This window comes from Lissotriton vulgaris, chromosome 8 (genome assembly GCF_964263255.1).
Source record: "Lissotriton vulgaris chromosome 8, aLisVul1.2, whole genome shotgun sequence".
Lineage (NCBI taxonomy): Eukaryota > Metazoa > Chordata > Amphibia > Caudata > Salamandridae > Lissotriton > Lissotriton vulgaris.
This window is the reverse complement of record NC_141696.1, coordinates 1,019,074,132-1,019,091,418: the sequence shown is the minus strand read 5'-3', so window position 1 is coordinate 1,019,091,418 and position 17,287 is coordinate 1,019,074,132. Positions and strand designations below refer to the sequence as shown.

General features: G+C 46.9%; 1 non-coding gene across 1 annotated transcript; it reads right to left on the bottom strand.

Annotated features, from left to right (window-relative positions):
• Positions 1-7,860: 7,860 nt before the first annotated feature.
• On the bottom strand, positions 7,861-7,990 carry LOC147698248 (U8 small nucleolar RNA). The gene has a single exon (XR_015299557.1). It is a non-coding gene; the product is annotated as a U8 small nucleolar RNA (small nucleolar RNA).
• Positions 7,991-17,287: the final 9,297 nt, after the last annotated feature.

Here is a 17,287-nt window from a genome sequence, read left to right as displayed (position 1 = left end):
TATGTTATAATACTGTGTACACACTACACTCTCAGGAAGGATAGGAAAGAGAATAAGAACCACCAAAACACAAAATGTAATGGAAGTGAGGTGGACCCTATTTGCCATTAAATTATTTGAGCATCACATCATTCATGGAGCTGCTGATGGCAAAGGGGATGGATGGATGGAAGCAGTAAGCCAATGGTAAAACCATGCAGGCCTATATGGCAAAAGCAGGACCCTAATAACGCACACCACAAAAAGGACACCAGCCACATGGACATTCGCAAATCACAAGTAACAGACAGGGGGCCTGGAAACACCAGGAGCTGACAAAAGGCCCATAAAAGCCAGGCAAAGGATGCATGCTAAGGCACACTGCTCTGCCTTTTTAATGCAATAAAATGCAAAAACAAAAATACACCGGCCCAGAAAAGGTCTGCACGGTGCATGCATTGCACACCAACACACACCAGATACACACAACAAAGGCATGTCTTTAAGACACCCAACATCAGAAACCCTACCCCAAAAAGACACATTACCCAACTCAATCCAATGCCATCCATGCCCTTAATGATGTCTAAATTAAACAGACCATAAAGAAACACTTGTTTAATGCAGCTGTGGCTACCTGCTCTGAGCCTACTGGATGAAAGCAGGCCTGTTGGCAGACAAGGTCAGACAAGCTTGCAGGCCTAGGCTTAAAAATGGCCCACAGCCACATGGCCAGGCCTAACAACTGAAACCCCACCCCAAAAAAACACATTTCCCAACTCAATCCAATGTCATTCATGCCCTAAATGATGTCTAAATTCAACAAACCACACAGAAACACTTGTTTAATGCAGCTGTGGCTACCTGCTCTGAGCCTACTGGATGAACGCAGGCCTGTTGGCAGACAAAGCCCAACCAAGCTTGCAGGCCTAGGTTTTAAAATGGCCACCAGCCACATAGCCAGGCCCAACAACAGAAACCCTACTGCAAAAAAACACATTACCTAACTCAATCCAAGGCCTTGCATGCCCTAAATGATGTCTAAAGTCAACAGACCACACAGAAACAATTGTTTAATGCAGCTGTGGCTACCTGCTCTGAGCCTACTGGATGAAAGCAGGCCTGTTGGCAGACAAGGCCAGACAAGCTTTCAGGCCTAGGCTTTAAAATGGCCACCAGCCACATAGCCAGGCCCAACAACAGAAACCCCACCCCAAAAAAACATATTTCCCAACTCAATCCAATGCCATGCATGCCTTAAATTATATCTAAATTCAACAGACCACACAGAAACACGTGTATAATGCAGCTCTGGCTACCTGCTCTGAGCCTACTGGATGAAAGCAGGCCTGTTGGCAGACAAAGCCAGACGTGCTTGCAGGCCTAGGCTTCAAAATGGCCACCAGCCACATAGCCAGGCCCAACAACAGAAACACCACCCCAAAAAACACATTTCCCAACTCAATCCAATGCCATATATGCCCTAAATGATGTCCAAGTTCAACAGACCACACAGAAATACTTGTTTAATGCAGCTCTGGCTACCTGCTCTGAGCCTACTGGATGAAAGCAGGCCTGTTGGCAGACAAGGCCAGACAAGCTTGCAGGCCTAGGCTACAAAACAGCCACTAGCCACATGGCCAGGCCCAAAAACAGAAACCTCATCCCAAAAAACACATTTCCCAACTCAATCCAATGCCTAAATGATGCTTGAAAATGAAATACATTCAAACCACACCAAAGGAACAGTTGCTTCATCATGCACTTACCCATGACTAGCTCTGGGCCTACTGACTACTACTACTACCCACAACAATAAAAAAATGAATGATAAGTACCAAAATTAAATTGTAGTTGCAACAACTGCAATGCCCACAATCAAACAGACACAACAACCACTTACATGTAAAATATCCAATTTAAAAATCCTCAAATCAAATGATAATGATGCAGGAGACAAAAAGAGTGATCTTTCCAGCTCAAAATTCAAATGCAGAATGATCAGGAGATGGACAAAGCACTGGGAGGAGACTGCTGGAAGGGAACGGGAAGTTGGAGTTTCTGTGGCACTTCCTCCCTCACCCCCATTTTAAAAAAGGACTCCTTGCACAAAAAAGGACAGCCAAATGTCAATTTGTGGATGTTTTTTCATCCAAATCATCATTTGCAGTAGATTTAATGCTGCTAGAGATGATATTAACCTCCAGATAGAAAATTTTAAATGTTCGAGTTCTCGAGCTTCACCTTACTTCTGCCGGATGTCGATGGTGTGTCCAAAATGTTGTGTACGCGCTCTCTCTCTCCCTTTCGCGTTGGATATGATGTGTTTGGGTTCTCTTGCTCCTTGTCGCATTTGATATGACGTGTTCGGGTCCTCACGCTCTCGCTCGTGGTGGAGAATGACGTGTTTGGGTACTCTCGCTCCTTGTCACGTTCGATATGATGTGTTCGCATCCTCACGCTCTCGCTCGCGGTGGAGAGTCACGTGTTCGAGATCTCATACTCTTGCGGTGCATGATCGTGAGACGAATGACTTGATCGCGGGCGCGAACTATCGCGAGATAGCGCAAACGGCTACTAACATCTCGTGAAGCACTCGATCGGATTGGGAAAACTTGTTTGCAAACATGGGGATCCTGGAAAAGGGCGACCACATGCGCGAGAATGTATTTTCAAAGCGCGAGCATGAAAATAATCTCTGGTACGTTGCGGATCGCGGAAATTTTGGCATTTTCGCGCTCTCGGCGGAAAGCAGAAAGGTCAAATTATCGCAATTTCCACAAACTGAACGGAATTTGATGAAAAATCGAGTTCAATCAACTGTTTCAAATATTGTGGATTGGACATGTAGGTTTTAGGGTATAACTGTGGTGCCTTTAGGGGTGTAGCCAGAGTCGGAGGAGAGAGGGAAGAAGGAGAAAGAGAGAGATAGATGGGAGATTGTCGCTGTCTGTCGATTTGCAGAGAGTCCTAGTTGTTCCTGTATTCTGAAACCTTTGTTCCCTGACTCTGTTCCAGGGGACCCCCACTACTTCCTTAGCCAGCGGGGTGGTATTTCTCTGAATCTTTAGATTAGTATATCTTCATTATTCGTACTTTGCATAGTCATTTTGCAAATGCACTTTTGTCTCTGAAACTTATGTCTCTCCATCTATCCACTCTTTCATATGCATTTCGTTCATTGATGAGTGTGATTCTGTTTGCATTTTGCTGCTGTTTTTTCTTCCTCTTTGTTGGCTTGGTAACCTGTACGATGAGCATTTATTTTACACATTATTTTGAGATAAACTTTATTAATCGTATTGAGATTCTATGCTAATTTAGCTACCTGAATAGATAGTTAGAAAGTTCTATTATTACCATCAACTTCTCAAATAATGGTCCATCGACCTGAGGAAAGAGAGTTGATATGCAGGTTCAAGCTATGTTATTAGAAGTGTCAGATATGCGACTGTATAAAGAAAACAACTGAACATCATCATTAAAACCTGCCCCCCAGTGCATCAGGGATTTGGATGAATGTGTATGGGCCAATTGTATGTGATGTTATTGAGTATTGATCCCTGATTAGGTGTCGCGCTGGATCAATTTTCTGGTAGCAGAGGACAGATTAATTATTGATTAGTTTGGTAATAATTATTGATTATTGATTTTATGTTCTTAACACCAAAGTAAGTGTCCTCTTCCATGTAGTCTAGAAGTACAGCTACAGAGTTACCTGAGAAATCCCATGATGGAAATTTGGCCTGAAGTAGACAGCGAAAGAGTGTGTATAGAGAAATCATACTGCAGAAGTACCTTGTTTGTTGTTATGATACAGTATGGTGGAAGGCTGAGGGTGTCATATTTAGGGACTATTTTGTATTTGAGTAGAATTTTTGAAATAGTGAAAGGTCCACTTCCGAAACTCTGGCCTTATCCCCAGAGGAGTTCCAAGACCTCCTTTACCCCAAAAAGTCCTCTTGCAAAACTTTGGCCTTATCTCTAGAGGAGTACTAAGTCCCCCATTAGCTTGTTTGAAAGGTAAAATAGTGCTGGCTGTTATTCTTACTTGAAGTGAAAGAATTATTTTTGAAAAGGTGAAGGCTATCTCTTTATTTAGTGGAGCAGACAAGGTGCCATTGTTTTATGTTGTTTTTAACAAGAATTTTGATTAAGAGAGCTCAGAAATACATTGCCATATTATTTTGTAAAGGATGGTCAGTAGCAGGAGTAATACTGATGTCACAAAAAGGCAGTGCTGGCATTGGTGAAGCAGTGGGTATAAAGTAAGTTTGGATTGGCTGGTTAGTGTGAGCTGTGCTAGTATTGATCAAGATAGCCGATACATAGAAAACTGTGATTGGACGTTTGGTGTGAGCCACGCTGGTATAAGACAAACAATGACAAATAGAATACGAAGAATTACGGATGGGTTTCCTTGTTTGTTTTGCTGAGATACCTAAGGGTAAAGGAGTCTGAAAAATGAAGTTGCTTAAGAAAATGAAGATTTTGTATAAAAAAGACATACCAATAGTGCCTAGGGAGGAAATTCATATTCCACCTCCAAGAACGCCTGCTTCCTATATCATATTGAAGCAAGGGTACCATACGTGTCATTGGTTAGAGAATTTGGTAGAATATACAAAGTATGATGGTGTAATAGTTTTCCAGCAGCATGGTTTGTTTAATATAAGGATTTTACAGATTTTTGAAAAATCTAATGAATTCACTAGAGCCAAATACCAGACCTACACAGTATGAAGCATTAGAGGAATGGTAGTAGAGCCATTCAAATGAGAAAAACAGTGAGGCGGTAGGAGATACAGAAATATGATGACTAGGTATCCTTTTTAGATAAGAGAAGAGAAGATGAAAAGATTTAGGAGAGCTGTGGTAACTGAGGGTTTGCATCCAGTTTTAATTGCTGAAGAACAGACAGGTGGCAAACGTAAAGAGAAAAAGAAAAATATAGAGACTTTGAGTCTAAGATATGATCTGAACGATTCTTATGATGAGGTATTAGAGGACATTATGACCAAAAGACCTCCGCCATATGAAGCAATTCAGGGGAGGTGACTCCAAGTGCACCACAAATGAGAACCCCTTTATCTCCACAAGTCCCGGAAATGGCTAGAGTAGTACAAGAAAATTAAATGAACTTGTTGAATAAGGAAAGGATATAGCAGGTCCAGAAAATAAATCAGTTAAGTCTGAGTGCAGAAGCATTGCCAGACCGGTAATATTTGGTCCCATAGTTCCATTGTATGTAGAAAAACAAAATATATCAAAAGTACATACCTTGGCAGTTCCGAGAAGTAGTGTGAAGAGTGGAATGGTGACAGTAGCGAATGAGGATGGACAGGATGACAAGAATACCACATTTTTAGATCTTCCAGTTTGTGAAATGATAACAGAAACCCTTAAAAGAAGTATACAAATAGACACAAGGAGAATAGGGTCGAGTGCTAATCAAATGGCAGGGAGTTCAGCTGGCCCATCATCAGAGGAATTAAATGATTGGATAAAGGAAATGGTAATGCAAAAACCTCAACCACCTAGTATAAATATGAGCCAATTGAAAGTAGATTTGGAAGAGATGATTATTGGTACAATAAGTCCAGACAGATTAGGGATTTACTGAGATGAAGAGCTGTTGTTTTTGTGCAAAAATATTACTTGGAGAGTGAGAAATCTTCATGAGAAAATAGCAGAGGCTGCAAGTGAGTATGGAATAGACATGGTGTAGTCGAAGGTGCTACAGAAATCATACAGATTGGCTTTAATTTGAACAGGATTTAGAGAGTTTGAATGCGTCTGGAAAAAGGATGCAGATAAAGGAGTTGATGAATATTTTTAAGAAATGGGGAGATGTAGAATGGTGGAAAAGTAGATGGACGAAAAGGAAAGAAGAGGCAGCTGTTAAAGGAGGGTCTATGTTTCCGTTGAGATTGACAGGAAAAGTTGAAAGGGTGTGTCTGTTGAGAGAAGTTCCAGGTGGTAGATATGTTCATTACCCTGGACACAACAGGATATATTATCTTTCACAAACGATTTTCCCAGTTTAAGGGAGAAACCAGTTGAGTGGTACAAACAGGTAGAGAGGTTTGTGAAAGTTTCAAAGTTTTTGTTAAATGATCTAGATGATTTGATTGAGATTGTTGTTCAAGCTGATTTATGGACAGAGTGTAAGATTACTGTTGATTGGCCAAAAGAAGAATACCCCAGAGAACCAAAAATATGTACACCATCAGATGAGGTAATGAAAAAATATAATCAGGTAATCACTCTTTTGAAAGGGAAGATTTCCCCTAAGGAAACCAATTGGGTTAAAACAGACTGAACAACGCAAGAACCAAAGGAGTCAGTACATGCCTACTATGAAAGGTTGTTGCAGGTATTCAAACAGTACAGTGGGTTTGAGATTATTGGAGACAAGGATATGGGACATTTTGTGTATCGTTTTGTGTTTGGATTGAAACCAGAGATTAGTACCATGATTCAGCAGCATTTGATCTGCCTCCAGAGCAAAACAAGTGATGACATTTTACAGTATGCAAAGTCTTGTAGTGACAATATTGAAAATAGACATAAAAAATTAAAAGAAAAAATTATGTGGGCGCAAGTGAAGGTAGCAGAGCAGCAAGAAGAGAACAGGGGTTCTAAAGCAGTTTATCAGATGAATGGTAAAAATCAACATGGTCAAGTACCCAGTGGAGGTAGAGGTAGATGTAAAATGAGTAGAAAGAAGGCCTAGAAGAAATCTTCTTGTCATGAGTTTGGAATTATGGACATTGGAAGAATGAGTATAGAACTGCTCAAAAGAATAATGGGGTAAATACAAATGTAATTTCACAGATGCAGAATGAGGTGGGTGTAAATCAACAGGAGCAGCAGGTAGTTACTCCACCATTGCAGATGCCACAAGCTTCCATGCCAAATAATGTGAATGCTCAAGTTCAGAGGTACGGTGTGAACACTGGATTTCACTGAGGTGATCAAGTTGGTAAGAATCAAAATATGCAAATGTTTCCGCAATACTGGTTGCAGGGCAAAGAAAGTGATTCCGACTCATCTCAATGACAGTGCCTTAGGGGGGAGGAAAAGTGTGTGCTTGGTGCATCTTTAGCTGTAGATCAGTCAGGTCCATTTGTTGATGGAAAAGTAGAAGGTAATTATATTATATTCCTAGTGGAGACTGGTGCTACCAGTTCCTCTGTGAGAGCAGCAGAAACTCCAAACCTACCCCTCTCTGGAGAAACTATCCAAGTTGTAGGAGTCTCGAATAGGCATACTAAAACACCTGTTACCAATCTAATAGAAGTTTATATTGGGAGTTTCAGAGACATGCATCGTTTCGAGGTATGTAACTCAAGTCCAGTGTATCCCTTGGGAAGAGATTTAATATGCAAAATGAATTGTACCATCAATTGTACGCCAGAAGGTATTGCATTTCAGACACCTGATGAGTATGTCGCATTTACTATGATGTTAGCGAAGGAAGGGACAGAAGTGGATGAGTTGCTTTTGCTTCTCACAGAAAGAAATTTGCCCAAAGAGTTGAAAAGTGCAGTAAGATCAGATGCATGTGGTTTTACAGGAAAGGAGATTGGTCTAATGACAAAAGTAGATCCTATTCAGATTACAGTGAAAGAGGGTGCGATATATCCAAACACCCCTCAGTACAAAATGAGTCTGGAATTAATTGCAGGAGTCACTCCTGTGATTGACCAAATGACTGAGCACAGAATCCTGAAAGAAATGTTAGGCAGTCCTTGTAATTCGCCTATCATTGGAATTAAAAAGCCCAGTGGAAAATACAGAATAGTTAAAGATTTGAGGAAGATAAATAGGATTGTTGTGCACTTTAAACAATGCCATCGCCTATGATCTACCGTGCGCATCAGACTAAAGAACAAAAGGCGGTTGTTAAGCCCCTTAACTTTCGAGAGAATAATCATGAACTCATCCCTCTCCTATCATTTGCTGTTTCTCCCGAGAAGTAACAGGTAAAGATCAATCTCACTGATGATCATGAATTGATGCCTCCTGTTATGTTATGTTATGTTATGTTATAACGTTTTATTGAGCGCGAACAGCTGCCCCAGCAACGAGGCGTCCCGGCGCTAAACTATAACAAAACCAAAAAGGGGAAGGTGGAACAGAGAGGGCAAAAGAGATTAGGATGGGGAGAAAAGGAATGTTTTTATCGCTTTGCGAAAGGCGAGCAGATCAGTTATGGAGCGAATGTGAAATGGAAGGGAGTTCCAGAGCCTTGCCCCCAGGACTCTGAAAGAGCGACCGCCCATTCTGCTTAGCCTTATACGTGGGGTAACAACCAAGTTTTGACCCAGGGAGCGTAGGGCCCGCTGAGGGGTGTAGGGCTCTAGGAGTGGACGCAAGAGACCAGGACAGTCAGTCTTGAGAATTTTGAAGACCGTAGTGAGGGCTTTAAACTGGACTCGGGCTTCCATGCGTAGCCAGTGTAGTTTCTGGATGGTGTTTCTTGCGGAACACGTTCGAGGGAGGCCTAAAACTGCCCTGGCGGCAGAGTTTTGAATACGTTGAAGTCGCGCCATCTCAGCTTTATTAAGGCCGAGGAAAAGGACATTGGCGTAGTCCAGTCGAGCCAGGATGGTGGATTGGACTATCAGTTGACGCGTATGGTGATCAAAAAAGCCAAGAATAGGATGAAGGTTCCTCAACAGGCCCACACAGGTGGCAGCCAGTTTCTTAGTGTGGGTCTGGAAGGTAAGGGATGCATCCACCCAGACACCAAGGTTTTTGACCACGGTTTTGGGGGGGGGGGGGTCGGGCCCAGTGCGGACGGCCACCAGTGATCAGTCCAGTATTCAGGGTTTTTGCCCAAAAGCAACACCTCTGTTTTGCCAGCGTTCAGCTGGAGGCAGTTGTGTGACATCCAGCGAGCAACTGCCTGTTCCCCCCACACCTTTGCTGAGGCTGCAGCCCAGGGTCCCCTGGACCAACATCGACGCCTCACCCTCTGAGCTACAACCCATTCCCTACACAGGCGTTTCCCCGCTTATGCACTGCTATAATGCCAATGCACTCATTACCATGAAAGAAACGCCCGCTCTCCTGCACTGCAAAAACTTGACCCTGGTTCTCCCAGGTCAAAGCCGACCGCCTTGCCCGCAGGAGCACTCTCAATGCACATCATGGCTTTGCACTCTTGTGGCCGCAAAATGAATGCACTAAAAGCATTAAAGTGTTTTCCATGTAGTGCCGAGGCACAAAATCGGATCCCCTGGTTCAAGTTGACCGCTGTACCAGGTGACCCACACGCCTCCGGACATGGGCTTGGCCTCACCCCCCACTCAACTTCAACAATAATACCATATTTACACTATCTTACAGAACACCTCTATTAAATATCGCCTATACTTTTCCTGCCTACACATTGGGTGCGCCCCCCGCTACAGCAGCGGCCTCCGGATTCTACCCAACCTCTAAGATATGCCTCATAAGAGGTGTGGCGCCACGGCTAGGGTGACTGACTCCGGAATCTGGGGATCATGGTTCGATCCCCGGCACCAGCGGCAGATTAGCCCAGCACCATGTGACTCTGGGCAATAGCTTGCTTAATCTTCCCGACGGCCCCCAGAGCCTAGAGACCCTTACGGGAGATTGTCCGCTTTACAAATGTGGATTATTATTATCATAATCAGGATCGAATTATGATTATGCTAGGAGATTGTGATATGATATAACTCCACGAGTTTATGAGATAATGTTAATCTATAATACGAGATTATAATAGTATGAGATCATGATGTGATATAACGCTATGCCACGGCCCCCTCAAACCCTTCTTGCTACACTCTTCCCGCTCCCATTGCCGATGCTCCAGCAGCTTCATCAGGGTCCAAGAGGACAAAGAAGACAAGACTGTTAATGCGTAGCCTTAAATAACCTAATACTAGATTTTGATTTCATTTCTTTCCTCCTCGCACCCCAGTCCAGTTTCGTCACTCGACCACCTCCTCAACCATTTCCTTTTCTCAGCCCCAGAGGATGCTTGGTCCTGTGGCGCTACTAAGGGTGCCCCTCCTTGTAGGCACATGGGTGCCTGCTCATTACCATCAACTTTTCAACTAATGGTCCATCAAACAGAGGAAAAGGAGTTGATATGCAGGTTCAAGTTATGTTTTTAGAAGGGTCAGATATGAGCCTGTATAAAGAAAACAACTAAAAATTGTCATTAAAATTTGACCCCCAGCGCATCAGGGATTTGGGCGAATGTGCATGGGCCAGTTGTATGTGATGTTATTGAGTATTGATACCTGATTAGGAGTTGCGCTGGATCAGTTGTGAGGGGGGACATATAGACATGAAAGAGGGTGGGGCTGAGAGAGGAGCCCTGGGGCACTCCACAGTTGGTCTCTGTCACTTCTGAGTGGTATGGCGGAAGTCTGACATGTTGTGATCTGCATGTGAGGAAGGATTGCATCCAGTTGAGGGCCATATTTTGGATGCTGGTGTCATGGAGTCTAGTGGTTAGGGTGCGGTGGGAGATGATGTTGAATGCTCTTTAGAGGTCCAGGAGGATGAGGGCCGGGGTTTCTCCCTGGTTGAGGAGGGAGAGGATGTCATCAGTGGCGGAGAGGAGAGTGGTCTTGGTGATTTGATTGCTTCAGAATCTAGATTTAGAGATACCCAGGATGTCATTTATTTTTATGAAGTCGGCTAGTTGATTGTTGACAGTTTTTTCAATGACTTTCGCTGGGAAGGAGAGCAGGGAGATAGACGTGAAGTTCCTAAGGTCTGTCAGATCCATGGTGGGTTTCTTCAGGATAGAGTTAGTTTCAGCCTGTTTCCAGTTGTTGGTAAAGGACTAGTCCCCCGCGCCCCCACCCCCATTCCCTCCAGCATCACGGCACCGCTCCCCTCCCCACTCGCCACCCAGCTCCCACCTCCCAGCTTCTCCCCTCCCACTGGATACATAAGGAGGTGCCCGCGAGGCCGGAAGCTGTGACCTGACCTGACCTGGTCAGAGCCGGTCGCTTCACCCGCCGCATGGCTCATCATTAGTGTGCCCGGTATCCGTTTGCTGCCGCCGCTGCCCGTTTGTATCTGCCTCACTGTTGTGCCCCTGATCTCGTTGTGCCAGTAATTGTATTTTTCCAGTAATTGTATTGTGCCAGTAATTGTATTTTTCCAGTAATTGTATTGTGCCAGTAATTGTATTTCTCTCATCCTCTGTTGTGCCCCTGATTGCTTTTGTATACCTCCACCGCCGTTTCTCTCCCACTGCTCCACCCCGCTCCCAGCTCCCTGCCGCTGCTCCCCCGCAGCCCCACCCCCATTCCCTCCAGCAAAACCGCACCGTTCCCCTCCCCACTCGCCACCCCGCTCCCGCCTCCCAGCTGCTCCTCCCTCGCTCCGCCCCCCCACTCTCCATTTATGGCAGAGTCTGCACATACGCGCAGCGTTCACACGCAACGGGTGCGCCGATTGTGCACCGAAGGTGTGCCAAAGGCAAGCCCGTCTGCGCCCGTCCGTGCCTGGACCGCGCCCAGTGCAAGACCCCCTGGCCCCTGCAGAGGCCATCTCACCCACCGGACGTACGACGCCACCACCCTCAACGCACTCAACACCGGCCGGATCCCCGGCTGCCAACGAGCCACCCCAGGACGCACCCACGGACCCTTCACCTGCCAATCCTGCAAGTTCTCCTGCATCCGGACCTGCACGACACCCGCCAAGCCAAGCACTAGCAGCAACCACCTGAAGTGCATCCTGCTCAACACCCGCTCCGTCCACAGACACGCCGTGGAACTATGGAACCTGATCGACACCACATCTCCTGACGTCGCCTTCCTCACTGTAACTTGGATGAACGCCTCCTCAGTGCTGGACATCGCCATCGCCATCCTGGATGGATACAAGATCACCCGGAGGGACCGCGTCAACCAGACAGGAGGAGGCATCGCCATCGTCCACAAGAACACCATCTGCATCACGACCAACTCCGACGACATCCTCACAGCTGCTGAACATCTTCACTTCCAGATACACACTGACCCCAAGACCACACTCAGAGGCACCCTCATCTACAGACCACCAGGACCCCGCACACAATTCACCGAAGACATCGCAGACTTCATCAGCCCACACGACCTCCCCTCCGCTGACTACATCCTCCTAGGGGACCTCAACTTCCACCTGGAGAACAACAACGATAACAACACCACCACCCTGCTAGACAACCTCGCCTACCTCGGACTCAAGCAACTTGTGAACACCCCCACCCACTACGCCGGACACACGCTTGACCCAGTCTTCTCCTCCAGCAAGTAAATCTCCTTAAGCCACTCCACCGGACTCCACTAGACAGACCACAGCTGCGTCCACTTCAGCTTCAGAAGGACCACGACTCACCACCACCCGCAACAGGTTCCCCGCAGGAGCTGGAACAAGATCACCACTGACCAGCTCACCACATCACTGAACCAGAACCCTCCCGCCAGATCAACGGACCCCAACCAAGCAGCCAACAACCTAACACAGTGGATCACCAACTGCGCTGACGACCTCGCACCCCTGAAAAACCACCCCAGCAGGCCCGGCAGCAAGAAAACCTCCTGGTTCAACAATGACCTCAAGAACTCCAGGAATAACTGCCGTACCCTCGAGAAAGCCTGGCGAAAAAACCCCACTACAGAAAACATGACCGCCCTCAAGCACGCCACCCGCAAACACCACCCGCTCATCCAAACCACCAAGAAGACAGCATTCAAGGATCGACTAGACAACAACGCACACAACAGCAAGGAACTCTTCAGCATCGTCAAAGAGCTCTCCAACCCCAGCGCCGGAAACAACAGCATCACTCCCTCACAAGACCTCTGCGACTCACTCGCCTCGTTCTTCCAGAGCAAGATCGCAGACATACACAACAGCTTTGCCACACAGACCACGCACCCAACCACAAAACCAACTCCCCCCACCACCACCCTCCACGCCTGGACCCCGTTCAGCACCGAAGACACCATCCACACGATGAACACCATCCACTCCGGATCGCCAACCGACCCATGCCCCCACCACGTCTTCAACAAGGCCGACTCCGTCATCGCACCCCAACTCCGGGACATCATCAACTGCTCCTTTAACACCGCCACTTTCCCGGAGAGCTGGAAGCATGCCAAACTCAGCGCCCTCCTGAAGAAACCATTAGTAGACCCCACCAACCTCAAGAACTACCGCCCCATCTCGCTCCTCCCGTTTCCTGCCAAAGTCATCGAGAAGACCGCCAACAGACAGCTTGCCGCCTTCCTCAAGACAAACGGATCCCTCGACCACTCACAGTCCGGCTTCCGAGCCAACCACAGCACCGAGACCGCCCTCATCGCAGCCACTGATGACATCCGAGCCCTGCACGACAACGGGGAAACAGCGGCCCTCATCCTCCTGGACCTCTCCGCAGTGTTTGATACTGTCTGCCACCGCACCCTAGTACAACGCCTCAACAACATCGGAATCCAAGAGAAGGCACTGGAGTGGATCATCTTGTTCCTCGCCGGAAGAACCCAGAAAATACACCTCCCCCCGTTCAGATCCAAGGCCACCGAAGTCATCTGCGGCGTACCACAAGGATCATCACTCAGCCCCACCCACTTCAACATCTACATGAGCACCCTCGCAGCCATCGCACGCCAAAACAACCTCAACATCATCTCCTATGCCGATGACACCCAGCTGATCCTCTCTCTCACCAACGACCCAGCCACCGCCAGAACCAACCTGCATGAATGGATGACAGACGTAGCCCAGTGTATGATGAACAGCTGCCTGAAACTGAACTCAGACAAGACGGAAGTCCTCATCCTTGGATCATCACCCTCTGCCTGGGACGACTCCTGGCGGCCCCCTGCCCTGGGCAGCACACCCAAACCAATGGACCACGCACGCAACCTGGGCTTCATCCTGGACTCCTCCCTCTTGATGACCAAACAATTCAACGCTGTCTCATCATTGTGTTTCAACATCCTACGCAAGCTCCGAAAGATCTTCCGATGGATCCCCACCGAAACCAGGAAGACGGTCACCCAGGCACTCCTCACCAGCCGACTGGACTACCTAAACACCCTCTACACCGGAACCACAGCCAAACTGCAAAAAAGACTCCAACGCATCCAGAACGCCTCCGCACGACTCATCCTGGACATCCCCTGGCACAGCCACATCTCTGGACACCTGAGAGACCTGCACTGGCTCCCCGTCAGCAAGAGAATCACGTTCTGACTCCTCACCCACGCACACAAGGCCCTCCACGACCTGGGCCTCAAGTACCTCAACAACCGCCTGACCTTCTACACTCCCACACGCCAGTTATGATCGACCAGCCACGCCCTCGCCGCCATTCCACGCATTCGAAGAGCCACCATGGGAGGAAGATCCTTCTCCTACCTGGCAGCCAAGACTTGGAACTCCCTCCCCATCCACTTCCGTCTTACCCAAGACCACCTCTCCTTCAGGAAGCAACTCAAGACCTCACTGTTCGAGCAGTAGTGGACCCCTTTTCCCCCAAGCGCCTTGAGACCCTCCGGGTGAGTAGCGCGCTATACAAATTTCTTGATTGATTGATTGATTGTACTCTCCATCCAGACCAAAAGAGTCCAGTGGGGTGGCAGACTCTTTTTTCAGGAACAGTTAAACTCTGGAATTCTCTTCCCTTCAAATTAGGAGACAGTCTCAATCTTTTGTCTGTTAGGAGAGCATTAAAACTTTTTGCAACTAGTTTTCCAGTATAGACATAGCAAATCAATCTCCTGAGTGAAAGGAGCACAAAGATGCCTCCGGTCATTCAAGCCCTATATAAACCATGAATCGAAGAAATAAATCATTTAACAATTAAATTAAACATTCTAAATCACTTAACATTACAAACTTTATTTTAAAGAATTCATAAAAATTACAAATAAAAACCACTAACACATCAATCAATCAATCAATCAATCAGGCGTTTGTTAAGCGTGACTACTCACCCGTAAGGGTCTCAAGGCGCTGGGGGTGGGGGGTGCAGGTTTAAGTCCATCAAGGAGGGGGTCTGATGAAGAGCCAGGTTCTGAGGTTTCTTGCAAAGATGGCGAGCGATGTTGTCTGTCTGAGGTGGAGCGGAAGGGCATTCAAGGCTCGGCCACGAGGAAGGAGAAGGAGCAGCCTCCCGATCTGGTCTTTCCGGTGCGGGGGATGATGTCGTAGGAGAGCTGGGCTGATGGTAGGGTCCTTTGGGGTGCGTGGAATTTGAGTCAGCATTTCAAGTATGCTGGTGGGGTGTCGTGTAGGACATTGTATGCATGGGTGAGCATCTTGAAGGTGACTCTAGACTAGATGGGGAGCAAGTAGAGTGTGTGCAGGTGCTGGGAGATGTGGCAGTGTCTTGGCAGGTTGAGGACCAGTCTTGCAGTGGCGTCCTGGATGTTTTGTAGCTTGCGGGTGAGGTTTTTGTTTATTCCGGTGTAGAGTGCGTTGCCGTAGTCGAGTCTACTGGTGACCAGGGCGTGAGTGATGGCCTTTTGAGATTGAGGGAGATCCATTTGAAGATCTTACGTAGGAGGCAGAGGGTGTGGAAGCAGGAGGACAAGATGGAGTTGATCTGGCAGTCCATTTTGAGCTCGGAGTCGAGGATGATTTCCAGGTTGCGTGCGTGGTCCATAGGGGTGGGCGGGCATCTGAGGGCGGCGGGCCACCAATGTTATCATGCCAGTATTGTACTAGTCTAATGAGCATCCTTAGAATTGGAAAACAAAATGAATTGACAAAACATTATAGCTGTATTTTTTACAGGCATAATTTGACAATAATATTACAATTCCTCAACACTGCAACTGTTGTTATAAACACACTGAGGAACTTGGGATCAATGAGTTTTTAACTTTAGTGAAGTATATATTGCTGCTCCATTAAGCAGACTTGTTTGCTGACTATAAGTTATTTTATTAATTTTACCACTCAAAGAAAGCTTTTGGTAAAATGTTTCACTTCAATGAAATAAAGCAACAGGCAAACATTGTCTAAAAGGTGTGTCTCCTTCTGCATATTGAAAGTCTTGTAAAAGTACTTCGAAATTCCTTTGTTCCCACAAATACAAATAGAATTTTGAATAATAATATTTAGTGAGATGTCTATGTTGCTATGGCATCACTAGCAACTGTAATCTGTTTAAAGGTTGCAACAACGCCTAAATCTGTAACGGTGACTAAATTGACTTATTTACAGACTTTTTGTAAGCCTGCACTATCTAAATCAATTTACATTCACAATATTTTGTTAGTTGAAATTTCGCTCACATTATTTTTGTAGGACGATATTTTATGTATGATATCCTGGCTGATTTGCATATGGCCATGTCTGAACTGGGGTGGTGTGGAGTGCAAAAAAACGATGGATTTAGACCCAGATCTCTGTACTGGGGTGAATGTATGACATTGTACTGCATTCTGTCCATCAACTGTTGTTTTGCATTTCTCTCCCCGAGTGGGATGGGTATGCTCAGACGTGAGTCCCATGCTCTCCACACCACTGGAGTCAAGCTATCCTGGCTGAAGACGGCTGATAGCCAGAATCCGGTCCTAGGATGCTTGATTCCGGTCCATGAAAAACATGGCTTGACACTTCGGGCTGGACTGGGGTGAATGTATGACATTGTTCTGCATTCTGTCCATCAACTGTTGTTTTGCATTTGTCACCTCGAGATGGGAGCAGGCATCGCCATCATCCACAGGAACACCATCCGTCTCACGACCAGCACCGACAACACCCTGACCAGCGCCGAACACCTGCATTTCCAGATCCACACCAACCCGAACACCACCCTCAGAGGCACCCTGATCTACCGACCCCCTGGACCACGCACACAATTCAGCGAGGACATCGCCGACTTCGTCAGCCTGCATGCCCTCCCCTCCGCTGACTACATCCTCCTGGGAGACCTCAACTTCCATCTGGAGAACAACAACGACCGCAACACCAGCACCCTGCTCGACAACCTCGCCAACCTGGGACTCAAGCAACTGGTGTCCACCCCCACCCACCTCGCCGGACACACACTCGACGCAGTCTTCTCTTCCAGCACAGACATCGACTTCAGCCACGCCACAGAGCTTCAATGGACGGACCACAGCTGCGTCCACTTCACCTTCAAGAGAACGACGACCCACCACCACCAACAACAGGCCGCCCGCAGAAGCTGGAACAAGATCACAGCAGACCAGCTCACCACCTCCCTGAGCCAGCACCCTCCTGCTAGCTCAGCGGACCCCAGCCAGGCCGCCAACAACCTCACGAAGTGGATCAGCAACTG